The sequence below is a fragment of the Cardiocondyla obscurior genome, unplaced genomic scaffold, assembly GCF_019399895.1.
Source record: "Cardiocondyla obscurior isolate alpha-2009 unplaced genomic scaffold, Cobs3.1 scaffold54_0_224330, whole genome shotgun sequence".
Classification (NCBI taxonomy): domain Eukaryota; kingdom Metazoa; phylum Arthropoda; class Insecta; order Hymenoptera; family Formicidae; genus Cardiocondyla; species Cardiocondyla obscurior.
This window is the reverse complement of record NW_027228801.1, coordinates 211947-224330: the sequence shown is the minus strand read 5'-3', so window position 1 is coordinate 224330 and position 12384 is coordinate 211947. Positions and strand designations below refer to the sequence as shown.

The 12384-nt window shown below is 38.6% G+C and overlaps 1 pseudogene; it reads right to left on the bottom strand.

Moving 5' to 3' along the window:
* Positions 1 to 10: 10 nt before the first annotated feature.
* LOC139112835 (putative nuclease HARBI1) lies at positions 11 to 989 on the bottom strand (annotated as a pseudogene).
* Positions 990 to 12384: the final 11395 nt, after the last annotated feature.

Sequence of the window (12384 nt, the reverse complement as noted above, 5' to 3'; positions counted from 1 at the left end):
TTCCATTTCGAAGGGCACGAAACATGCCCTTCCACTCTCCAAAACAGCGCTCAACGATGATCTGGGTCCGTATATTGGATGAATTGTATCGCTCCTCAGGAAGATCTCGTGGTTGTAGTATTGGTGTCAGAAGGTATGGCTTGAATGGGTACCCGGAATCCCCAAGCAAGGTACCTTTCCTTCTGCCTGACTGAAAAATAAAAAATATACATTAAATTATAATTTAATTTAATATAATATTAACTGTTAATAAGATTACCTTAAACTCTTCCTTGAGGGAACATAAATCTCATATACGTGCATCGTGAGCACTGCCTCTCCAACAACAATATCTAAAATTCGTTTCTCCGCATCGCACACCACCTGGATGTTTAACGAATAGAAACCCTTCCGGTTCATATATAACGCAGCTTGTCCCTGGTTGGGGCATTTTATTGGCACATGTGTGCAATCAATACAGCCCACAACCGAAGGAAAACGAGCTACGTTATAAAATTTTTCCTGAAGGGTTTCTATTCGAGGTTTCACGAATTCTGGCAATAATCTTGCCAGAACTCGTGAAACTGATGCGACGATTTTAGACACTGTTGGCTGCGATACTCCATGCAGATCTCCTGTAATTAAAATACAATAGTTAAAAACTTTAATTAAAAAATATATTTAAAGTAATAAATAATAAAAATGCATTTAAATAACTTACCTAGTTCAATTTGATAACATCTTTTTGCATAATAACGTAGAGTGATGAGGACTTGCAGAGTTGGTGGTATCACATTTCTTCTAATCGCTAGCGGAGTTAACCTAGCTTCCACTAATGTAAGCACATAACGCACACATTCCTTGGACAGCCGGTATCTTTGTCGAAATTCTCGTTCATTATACAGTTCAAATGGATTTATTCTATCCCGAAAAACTCTTGGTTCGCAAGCACGTAATTCATTTACTTCCCGAACTTCTGCAGCGTCAGAAATCGCCTCGGCAAACTCCATGATTAATTTAGTAATGTATCATAATGCACGTGCTAAATACCGAGTTCTTATTACACTCGCACAGCACTTTAATCACCTTTATATTTACGCGCATTTTTTAAATTAAAATTTTTGAAAATTATTCCAATACGATTAATTTTACTACATGGAGTTTCGTTTACTCCTAAAAACATTGCGTATATAGTTTTTTTGAACAAATTTAATTGATTAACGTTGCCATTAATTAGTTAAGTCGCGATATGGGTCCACCTGTCAAATCGCATGGGTGCCGCCATATTGGATTTTCGCTAAAAGTGCCGATAAATGTTCTACAGACCACATTTAGCGGCACTTTTAGCCAAAGCCTATAAATGTGCTATAAAAGTGGGTTCAGAATAGGTTTTTCGAGATAAAAGCGCACATTTAGGCTAAAAGTAACTGTCACTTTTAAAGGTGCCTCTAAATATGAGCTCAGAATACAACCACTTTTATAAAACCTCTTTTAGAGACGCTTTTAACTAAAAGCGCCTCTAAAAGAGCTCAGAATGTGGGCCTTTGTCTTTATTCCCTTTTACTTCCCCCTTCACCCCTTACCTTCTTCCTTTTTTTGTCTTACTCTCGGTTTTTCCCTGTCACCACCAACCTAGCCTCCAAAAAACTCCGCCTTGTACTTTCCCAGATTTCTCCTTTTATTCTCACCTCCACCCTTTCCCTTCACTTGCCCTCCTTAAAACCTTCCCTTTATCTCCACAGCACCCTTTACTTCTCAATTCTTTTAACTCCCAAAACCTTTTTCTCTGCACTCACACGCTCATACATACAACCACTCGCTCTGCCATCGGAAACGAAAGTCCGGGTGCTACTGGAGTAGAATCATTACATTTTGTGGACAAAGTAATAAATCACAAAATTTATATAAACATTAAAAAAATGCATCTTTATTATATAGTGCTATTGAAATAGGACTTGAGAACAATTTTGTTTTCATGCAAGATAATGATCCGAAGCATACTGCCTATAATATAAGGCAATGGATATTATTCAATACGCCAAAATATTTAGTTACTCTACCAAAATCTCCAGATATTAATCCAACAGAGCATTTGTGAGATTATTTAGAAAGAAAAATGTACAATCATAAAATAACATCGAAAGCAGGGCTGAAAGCTGCACGTTCAAAAGGATGGAACAAAATAACTCCGGACATAACATGTAATTTAATTAATTTAATGCCAAAAGCCAAAGCTATTATAGAAGCTAAAAGAAATCCGACTAAATATTAAAATCTTAAAAAAAAAATTTTTTTTTATTTCTTTTATTATTATGTTTTTCGCTTATTTAAATTTATTTTTTTATATCTTTGAACATAAAAATAAATTAATTTTTTGTAAACTGAACCTTGTTTTAAATATTTAAGAACACGCCCATATCATTATTTTTTTTCCATAATTTTTTATGAGTTATACAGGGTGTCTCAGACATAACGAAGGATACTGGGAGAATAGATAGAATTGATTGAGACAAGTAGAAAAGTCCTGTACCATTTTGCAAAATTCTCAATTGTTATTGAGAAACAAAATTAAAATGTATAAATTGTATAGGCGTAAGAGCGACAAGGATGCTGCGCGTGAGTGAGCGCGACAGGCGACGGCGCCATTTCTAGCGATTTGCCTGTCGCGCTCACTCTCGCGCAGCATCCTTGTCGCTCTTACGCCTATACAATTTATACATTTTAATTTTTCTCAATAACGGTTGAGAATTTTGCAAAATGGTACGGACTTTTCTACTGTCTCAATCAATTCTATCTATTCTCCCAGTATCCTTCGTTATGTCTGGGACACCCTGTATATTATACATTTGTAATCTAAATTAGTTCGTGTCCGAACACTTTTTACACCGACTGTATTTCAATATCAATGGCCGTTATGTAGAAAAGTAGAAAAATAAAAACTTTATACTTGAAAATGTATATTTCAGTTTTTTTAACAAATTTCTGTTTTGATGCTAATAATTTAGCAATTACATTTCAATTGCTTTTATAACTTTTTGTTGTAGCTCATATTTAAGTAATATCTTCATAACACGTATACAATTTTTTAAACAATATGTGTGTAGAATTTTTTTTACAAAAAAGTAAAAAAAGCTCTAAATACATACGCCTATTTTCTATAAAATATTTGATAAAGAAATTAACATCAATTTGTAATTACTATAAAATAATAAAATAAATACAAATTTAATTAATTATTAACAGAAACTTAGTATGCTCAGATTGCATTAAAACATTTTTATGTACATATTGTTTTTCTAAATAGATACAGTTTATTTTGTTCATCTTAGGGTTACATTTTTTTACATGTACACTCACCGGCTATAATGGTGTCCTATTACATTGCCGGGAACCCTTACCCAGGGGTGGCTGCAAACATACGTGAACTAGAGAGTGTAGTATGTCAACATACACAAACATAAGGAGTACGTGTTTTGAGAAGCGGGAGAAAGAGGGGAAATAGGCTTGTATTTCGTCCTTTAGCGAAACTTATGAGTGAAAGAACGCACTAGAAGACAACCTTCGTTATAGGCGTCCACTCACACTTGTTCGTTCTAACAGGCAAGAAAGATATATATACAGGGTGTCTCGCACCATGTGTCAATGCTTCTAGGGATAAGTAGATATCGGGAATACAAATTAAAAAATCCAGTGCCATTTTGCAAAATTAGCACTAATAACCGAGATATAAATTTATAAAAATTTAAGTACGAGAGCGAATACGACCGCGCCGCTAGAACCGGGTGACGCCTGAGAAGTAAAGGTCCAAGCCACTCAATTACGGATTGGAAAACACGCGAGCGACAAGATGTGACAAAGCGCGAGCGACACGATGCGACAATACGTTAGGCGAGGCGAGTTACTACGCGCGAGCGACACTGTTAGAAATTTCTTATTGATTTTAATAAACATGTAAAGAAAGCATGTGTTCATTTCCGTAAATGAAATGTAATGAACACTGTATATTAACATTCATTTACTGTTGTTTTGAAATTTCATTAAAAAATGTAATGAACACTGTATATGAATATTTATTAATTGATGTATTAAATGTCATTTCAAAAATGTAATGAACACTACATGAATATTCATTTACTGATGCATTAAATCTTATTAATGTTTATTAATGCACATTAATGTGCAATATTCATTTACTGATGCATTAAATCTTATTAATGTTTATTAATGCACATTAATGTGCATTAATGTGCATTAATGTGCATTAATAAACATTAATAAGATTTAATACATCAATTAATAAATATTCATATACAGTGTTCATTACATTTTTTAATGAAATTTCAAAACAACAGTAAATGAATGTTAATATACAGTGTTCATTACATCTCATTTACGAACACATGCTTTACATGTTTATTAAAATCAATAAGAAATTTCTAACAGTGTCGCTCGCGCGTAGTAACTCGCCTCGCCTAACGTATTGTCGCATCGTGTCGCTCGCGCTTTGTCACATCTTGTCGCTCGCGTGTTTTCCAATCCGTAATTGAGTGACTTGGACCTTTACTTCTCAGGCGTCACCCGGTTCTAGCGGCGCGGTATTCGTATTCGCTCTCGTACTTAAATTTTTATAAATTTATATCTCGGTTATTAGTGCTAATTTTGCAAAATGGCACTGGTTTTTTTAATTTGTATTCCCGATATCTACTTATCCCTAGAAGCATTGACACATGATGCGGGACAACCTGTATATATACAGTGTGTTCCAGACATAACGAAGAATACTGAGAGGATAGATAGAATTGATTGAGACAAGTAGAAAAGTCCTGTACCATTTTGCAAAATTTTCAACCGTTATTGAGAAAATAATTAAAATGTATAATTTGTATAGGCGTAAGAGCGACAAAAAAGGAGCTACGCGTGAGTGATCGTGACAAGCGACGGCGCCATTCCTAGCCATTTGCCTGTCGCGCTCACTCACGCGTAGCTTCTTTGTAGCTCTTACGCCTATACAAATTATACATTTTAATTTTTTTCTCAATAACGGTTGATGTTCGGAAAAGTAGATCTAGAACGCAGCGCCTAACTGTGTATATCGAATATCGTGCGATCACTCTGTAAACGCGTGGCAAAACAGCCGCTCTGCGAGGCACGCTCCGACAATGTTCATAACGCGTGATATAGACAGGCCGAATCTTCTCTGATAATAACAATTGAATTTTTGCGCATCGAGAACGATCCAGAACGTTCTTCGACGACGTATTTCCTGTTCCCGCAAGTTCTGGTATGTTCGAGAATAATTGTTAGTATAAAAGCCGCGGTATTTTTCGCGAAGAGCCAGTGTAACGTAAGATATCGTGCGGATTCCCGATCGCGTTCACTCAGCTCTTTAAATCTAGTCTCGTGCGACACGCGACAGTTTTTCTGTACTCGCCGTCGGTGTATATACAGGTGTCCCACCGTTAGTGTGACAACGCTCTTAGGGGTAGATCAAGCTGAGCATAAAAGTCCTTATCCACTTTGCGTTTTTAAATCATATTCGAGATATGAATTTTTAAAAAAATACAGCGTATGAGTTTTACGTTCTATAAGAAAATAGCACGGCTCTATCACGCATGGGCCGACGCTCGGTTTGTCGGCTCGGCTGTCTTGCCGCTAATTAATATTACAATTGGGTGATTGCTTAGCAACCAAAATTGTAATATTATTATGAGCGGCGAGACAGCCGAGCCGGCACTTTTACAACCGAGCGTCGGCCCATTGATGAGAGCCGTGCTATTTTCTTATAGAACGTAAAACTCATACGCTGTATTATACAAATTTAAAAAATTTATATCTCGAATATGATTTGAAAAAACGCAAAGTGGATAAGACTTTATGCTCAGCTTGACGAGATCTACCCCCCTACGAGCGTTGTCACACTAACGGTGGGACACCCTGTATACATCTTTTTTTCGATACTTGTATTCTTGACAAAATATATATTCTGTTTCCCGTGAATTTATTGCATTTTCACACAGTTGAGAATTTTGCAAAATGGTACAACTTTTTTACTTGTCTCAATTAGTTCTATTTATCCTCCCAGTTTCCTTTGTTATGTCTGGGACATCCTGTATACAGGGTGTCTCAGCCCATGTGTAAAATCCTATACAGATAGGTAGGTCTTAGGGAGATAAATAAAAAAGTTCTTTAACGTTTTGAAAAATTTTCAATACTTATTGAAAAAGAAATTAATTTGTCTAGCGCAAGAGGACAAGGAAGCTATAGGTGAGTGAGCGCGATAGGCGACGGCGCCAATCGCCTGTCGCGCTCACTTGCCCGCAGCTTCCTTGTCACTCTTGCGCTAGACAAATTAATTTTTTTCTCAATAACAATTGAGAATTTTACAAAATGTTAAATAACTTTTTTATTTATCTCCCTAAGACCTACCTATCTGTATAGGATTTTACACATGGGCTGAGACACCCTGTATACAGAGTGTCCCAAACATACATAAACAAACTTTTAGGGTAGATAGAACGTTTGACAAGAAGACGAAAAGTCCTATGCCGTTTTCTAAAACTCTTACTCGTTTTCGATAAAAAAATTAAATTATATACGCGCGAGAGCGACAAGGAAGCGTGGACTAAGTGAGCACGCGATAGACAGCGGCGAGTATCGCTTAAAGAGAATGGGCGAAACTAGCGCGTAGCGAGCTAGACAAGGAGACAACGCGCGAGCGAGGCGATGCGACGACACACGAGCGAAATGAAGCGACAACGCGCGTTGTCGCCTCGTCTCGCTCGCAGCGCGCTGACTCCGCCCATCTCTTTTAAGATATACTCGCCGCTGTCTATCGCGCGCTCACTCAGCCCACGCTTTCTTGTCGCTCTCGCGTGTATCTATTAAATTAATTTTTTTATTGAAAACAAGTAAAAATTTTAAAAACTGTATAGGACTTTTGTTTTCTTTAGACGTTCTATCTACCCTAAAAGTTTGTTTACGTATGTTTGGAACACCCTGTATATACAGGGTGTTTGATTTAAGATTTCTTTCCCGGGTAGATAGATATCGGGAATTGAAATCGAAAAGTCAGATACTATTTAGTAAAATTCGTAACCGTTACCGAGTAAGATTTTACTGAATTTTGATGAATTGGCGCGAAGTACATAATGGCCCACATTCTGAGCTCACTTTTAGAGGCGCCTTTCGTTAAAAGCGCTTCTAAAAGTGGTTTTATAAAAATGGTCGTATTCTGAGCTCACATTTAGAGGCACCCTTAAAAGTGACAGTCACTTTTAACCTAAATGTGCGCTTTTATCTCGAAAAAGCTATTCTGAACCCACTTTTATAGCACAGTTATAGGCTTCCGCTGAATGTGCGGCTAACTGGGCCCTTTTTACGCATGGGCTTCCTGAGCCCGGACCAAGGGCCCCGGTTTCCAGGGGGCCCCCGATTGAAAAACAATTGGTTATAGTTAAATAATGAAAACTTACAAATTCAATAACAATTTATCTACCAAATAAAAAATATAATATTTACTAGAATATTCATAGCTTTACTTCTTTCTGGGTCTAAAGTTCTAAATGAGCTCTTCTTTTTTTAATTTAACAACACAAATGTTCGAGAGACGTTTAGAGCATTTATAGATAAATGTCCATATTATATAATATGCTTTGGATATTTTCTGAATGTCTCTTGACCATTTGTGTTAAATTGTCGGTCCCGATTCGAATTCGAATTGCAATCACGAGCAATTGTCAATTTTTATCTATGTTATTTTCTTAAAACATCCCACTGCTTTGTGATTGTATAACAAAGAAAGGTATACAGGTCCACTGATCATCATTTTGAACTTTGCAATTGTTTCGAGATTGTTCTTATTAGAGTTTCACGCCACGCTCGGCTGCCACACAGAGTTATTTGACAATTGCGGCTCGCCGAGTTGATGGGGGTAAGGTGGAGATAAGTCGCCTTTACTGATTACTGATACTGATACAAACCGGGCACCGTCTGCACTGTTTCAAATCCGGCGTGTTTTTGCAACAATTGCAATGTCTTTTGATACTGAATAAATCGAAATATTTTGATGCTTACTCGCTATTGCAGACCCGTACATGATAATCGTGATATTGATAATTTGGACAATTTTACAAACCGTAGGATTCTTCCTTAATTGCTAACAATCGCAATTACGCAATAATTTCAATCGTTTTTAATTATGTCAAAACGGTCATATCCTAGCGGTGCAGAAAAAAGAAAAAAAGCTGCTCTGCAAAAAGAAATTATTAACAATTTGCCAAAATTAACTTCATTTTTTACACCTGAAGCTTCTGCTGCTTTTAAAGACAGCCAGCAAATTGATTCTCCAAACTTGCTGCAGCAAGAAAACATAAACAATAAGATGTTATTAAAACCTATTTCAACAAGTCCAATAGCTGATTTTTCAGATCAAACGCAATTGTCAATAAAAACCGAAAACATTTTAAACGATCTTGGTAATTATTTAGATGCAGAAATGACGGAAAACGTGTAACGGTAGCGACTTTCCCGTGTCGCGTAGCCTTTGCCGGATTAAGGCTCGCCGGATCCAGGGTGCGCGGACTCGGTGGAGCGCGATAGGTTAGATTCTAGTCACGGCCTGGGCCGACGGGAGCGCCCGTCGGAGAGACCCAGGTTGCTCGGGCTGGCCCGAGGAGCAGCGGTCGGGAGCGCCCGACTGCGGCGATGTCAGCGGCTGAGTGCTGTACAATAAATCCAAAAGCCTAGACGGGAGCGCCCGTCTAGAAAATCTCGGTGGCCCGGAATATCCGGGGGGCGCCGGCGGTATCCGGTCGCCTCGGTGGTGGAGCCTCGGGAGCGCCCAAAGTCTCCAGGAACCTGAGTTTGTATTCTGCCTTGGAAGCGCCCAAGGCAGCGGAAGACTCTCATCGGGAGCGCCCGGGGACGATTCGGGAGCGCCCGAGTCGGAGAGTATGCGAGAAGCTTCGGAAGCGCCCGAAGCCTTAGGAGCTGGAGGATGTGTTCGGTTCGAGGATCGGGACCGGACGAGGTACTCGCTGTGGCGCGAACTCGGCTTATACAGGGTGTGATTCGAGGTGTCACGCCCGAATAGAGAATTAAATTTTAAGAAAAAAACTTACCGTTTTTGAGAAAAATTAAAATATGTTAGCGTAAAGTGACAAAGAGGACACGCGGAAAGCGCGACAGACGACGGCTATTTTTAAGAATGATAGTAAACCGAGCAAGAGAGTTTCGCGGCGAGCGTTCGCACGACGATATCAATACCGATATTTCTAGCAAAATCGCATCTTTTATTGTTCACAATTTTGTAATTGAACGTAAATTGAAGGAAATAACGTATCATCATCACCACCTGCGGTAGAGCATGGTGCGTTTTTATAGTGGTATCCCCGATATTTTTGCGCTTAATGTGTTGTTGAGTGCCTTCTGCTGGGAGTTCGGCCCCGAACAACATAACGTCGCACGGTGATTTCCGGTGAAATAGGAACGCCAAGTACGTCATTAACAGTTCTGTTTCGTTGGGGTTTACTAGATTTTTAATGGCGACCATAACGACGTACGAGGTCACTTATTCACATTTCTCGTCGCCGAAATGCGCATCTTCGCGCACTGCCAGGCACGATGAGCCGGTGCTCCGTCGTGCCGATATTCGCCTTCTTCCAGAGGCACGTTCGGTTTCGGTAACGGTAATCTCTTTCAGATGGGACCGATCTATTGAATAAAAGAAAATATGCGTTACTGTTTTAATCTGTGGTTATCCGCCATTCACCCGATTACTCCCCGCCCATACGTCCGGCCGACTGGAATGCTCTGTCGTAATATGCGGATTTTCGTCCGACCACAGTGGTTTCTTGAATTAAAACAATGTGTAAATGGGATCGTCGCAATAATATCGGGAAACGATGCGTTTCGCCGATTTAAGTGAACTCTGTAAAATAAATGATTTAACATTATTCTCTTTAAAATTAAAACAAAAATAAATTATTAATAAAATACCTTCGCAAAACCGGAGCCGTGATCCAAAATCCTCGGTAAAGCTGCCGATCGTGGTATGGTGTAACATATTTCTCGCAGTACAGTACCGTAAATGAAGATGATGCCGCACGTACACTTTCTCGGCTGATCAGAATAAGTCGAGCACTCGTTCTTCATCTTGCATTGATGTCGCGCAGGTGCATTTTCGATTATGCACAAGACACGTCTGCTCTGCACTACGCGGAAATTGGTTGCACGGATATGCGCCGCTCGAAATGTTCGGGATTTCGGCTAGCATATCCGGCTTGTGGAGTATAACATTTTAACAGATTGTCACACCACGAATACTGATGACCAGTGACTGCTTTGTAATTTGTTATCACTGTTTTTGACAAAACAATTGTACGTAGATTTTTTGATCGGAAAATTTACACGTAGATAAAAACCGATCAAAAATCTACGTACAATTGTTTTTGTCAAGAATTGTGATAACAAAATTTTTTAAAGCAGTCACTAGTCATCTAGTATTCGTGGTGTGACAATCTGTTAAAATGGGAAGTTATACTCCACAAGAATATACGGATATGATAATAGCCTATGGGCTAGCCGGTGAAAACGCCACTCGTGCTGCCGAATTATACATCGAACGGTTTCCTGGGCGAGCACACTATCCGTGCAACCGGACAATTTTCCGCGTAGTGCAGAGATTACGCGAGACGGGATGTCTTGTGCATAATCGAAATAATGCACCTGCGCGACATCAAGTGCAAGATGAAGAACGAGTGCTCGACTTATTCTCTGATCAGCCGAGAATGAGTGTACGTCGTGCGGCACATCATCTTCATTTATCAACATACACGGTGCACAATACTCTTCGAGAAAATATGTTACACCCGTACCACGATCAACGAGTACAGCAGCTTTTACCGAGGGATTTTGGATCACGGCTCCGGTTTTGCGAAGGTATTTTTATTAATAATTTATATTTGTTTTAATTTTAAAGAGAATAATAATTGTTAAAAAAATCATTTATTTTACAGAGTTCCTTGCAAAATGTCGGCGAAACGCATCGTTTCCCGATATTATTTTATGGACCGACGAGTCTACATTTACACCGAACGGTGTTTTTAATTCAAGAAACCACTTGTATTGGTCGGACGAAAATCCGCATATGATACGACAAGGAGCATTCCAGTATCGATGGACCGTGAATGTATGGGCGGGAGTCGTCGGTAATCAAGTGGTAAGTATAAACATAACAGATTATTTTATTAAACATTTTGTAACGCATATTTTCTTTTATTCAATTCAGATCGGTCCACATTTCCTTCCTCCGCGATTAACCGGAGAAAGTTACCAGCATTTTTTAGAAAATGTGTTACCGGGACTATTAGAAGACGTGCCTCTGGAAACAAGAAGGCGAATAATCTATCAGCACGACGGAGCACCGGCTCATTCCTGCCTGGCAGTGTGCGAAGTTTTGGATGCGCATTTCGGCGACAGATGGATGGGTCGTGGTGGCCCAATGTCCTGGCCGGCACGGTCACCAGATTTGACCGTATTAGATTTTTTTTTATGGGGTCATATTAAAAATCTAGTAGAACCCCAACGAAACAGAACTGTTAATGACGTACGCGAAGCTATTGTTGCGGCGTTTGCGACTATTTCACCGGAAATGGTGCACCGTGCGACGCGCGATGTTGTTCGAAGGGCCGAACTCTGCTTACAGCAGAGGGGAGGGCACTTCGAACAACTTTTACATTAAGCGCGAAAAGTGGAATAGGCCTACCGGGGATACCACTATAAAAAAAACGCACCATGCTATCTACCGCAAGGTGGTGAGGAAATGATAGCGCATTATTTCCTTCTCATTTTACGTTCAATTACTAAAAACGTTGTGAACAATAAATAAGATGCGACCTTAAAGTATCGGTGTGAATGATATCGATCGTGCGAACGCGTTTGTTTGTCTTCGCCGCGAAGACTCGCCGCGACTCTCTTATCGCCGCTCGGTTTACTATCATTCTTAAAAATACTAGCCGTCGTCTGTCGCGCTCAGTCCGCGTGTCCTCCTTGTCACTCTTACGCTAACATATTTTAATTTTTTTCTCAAAAACGGTAAAAAATTTTAAAAAATTGTAAAGGACTTTTTTTCTTAAAATTTAATTCTTTATTTAAATTTTTCGGGCGTGACACCTCGAATCAAACACCCTGTATAATAAAATAAAATCAAAAAAACTATAAAATATATATAATAAAATAAAATAAAAAAATATAAAATATATATTATAAAATAAAAAAAAAAAAACTATAAAATATATATTAGAAAATAAAATTAAAAAAAATATAAAATATATATAATAAAATAAAATAAAAACAATATAAAAAAAATATAATGTATTAAAATAATATATTAATTTTTAAACATTA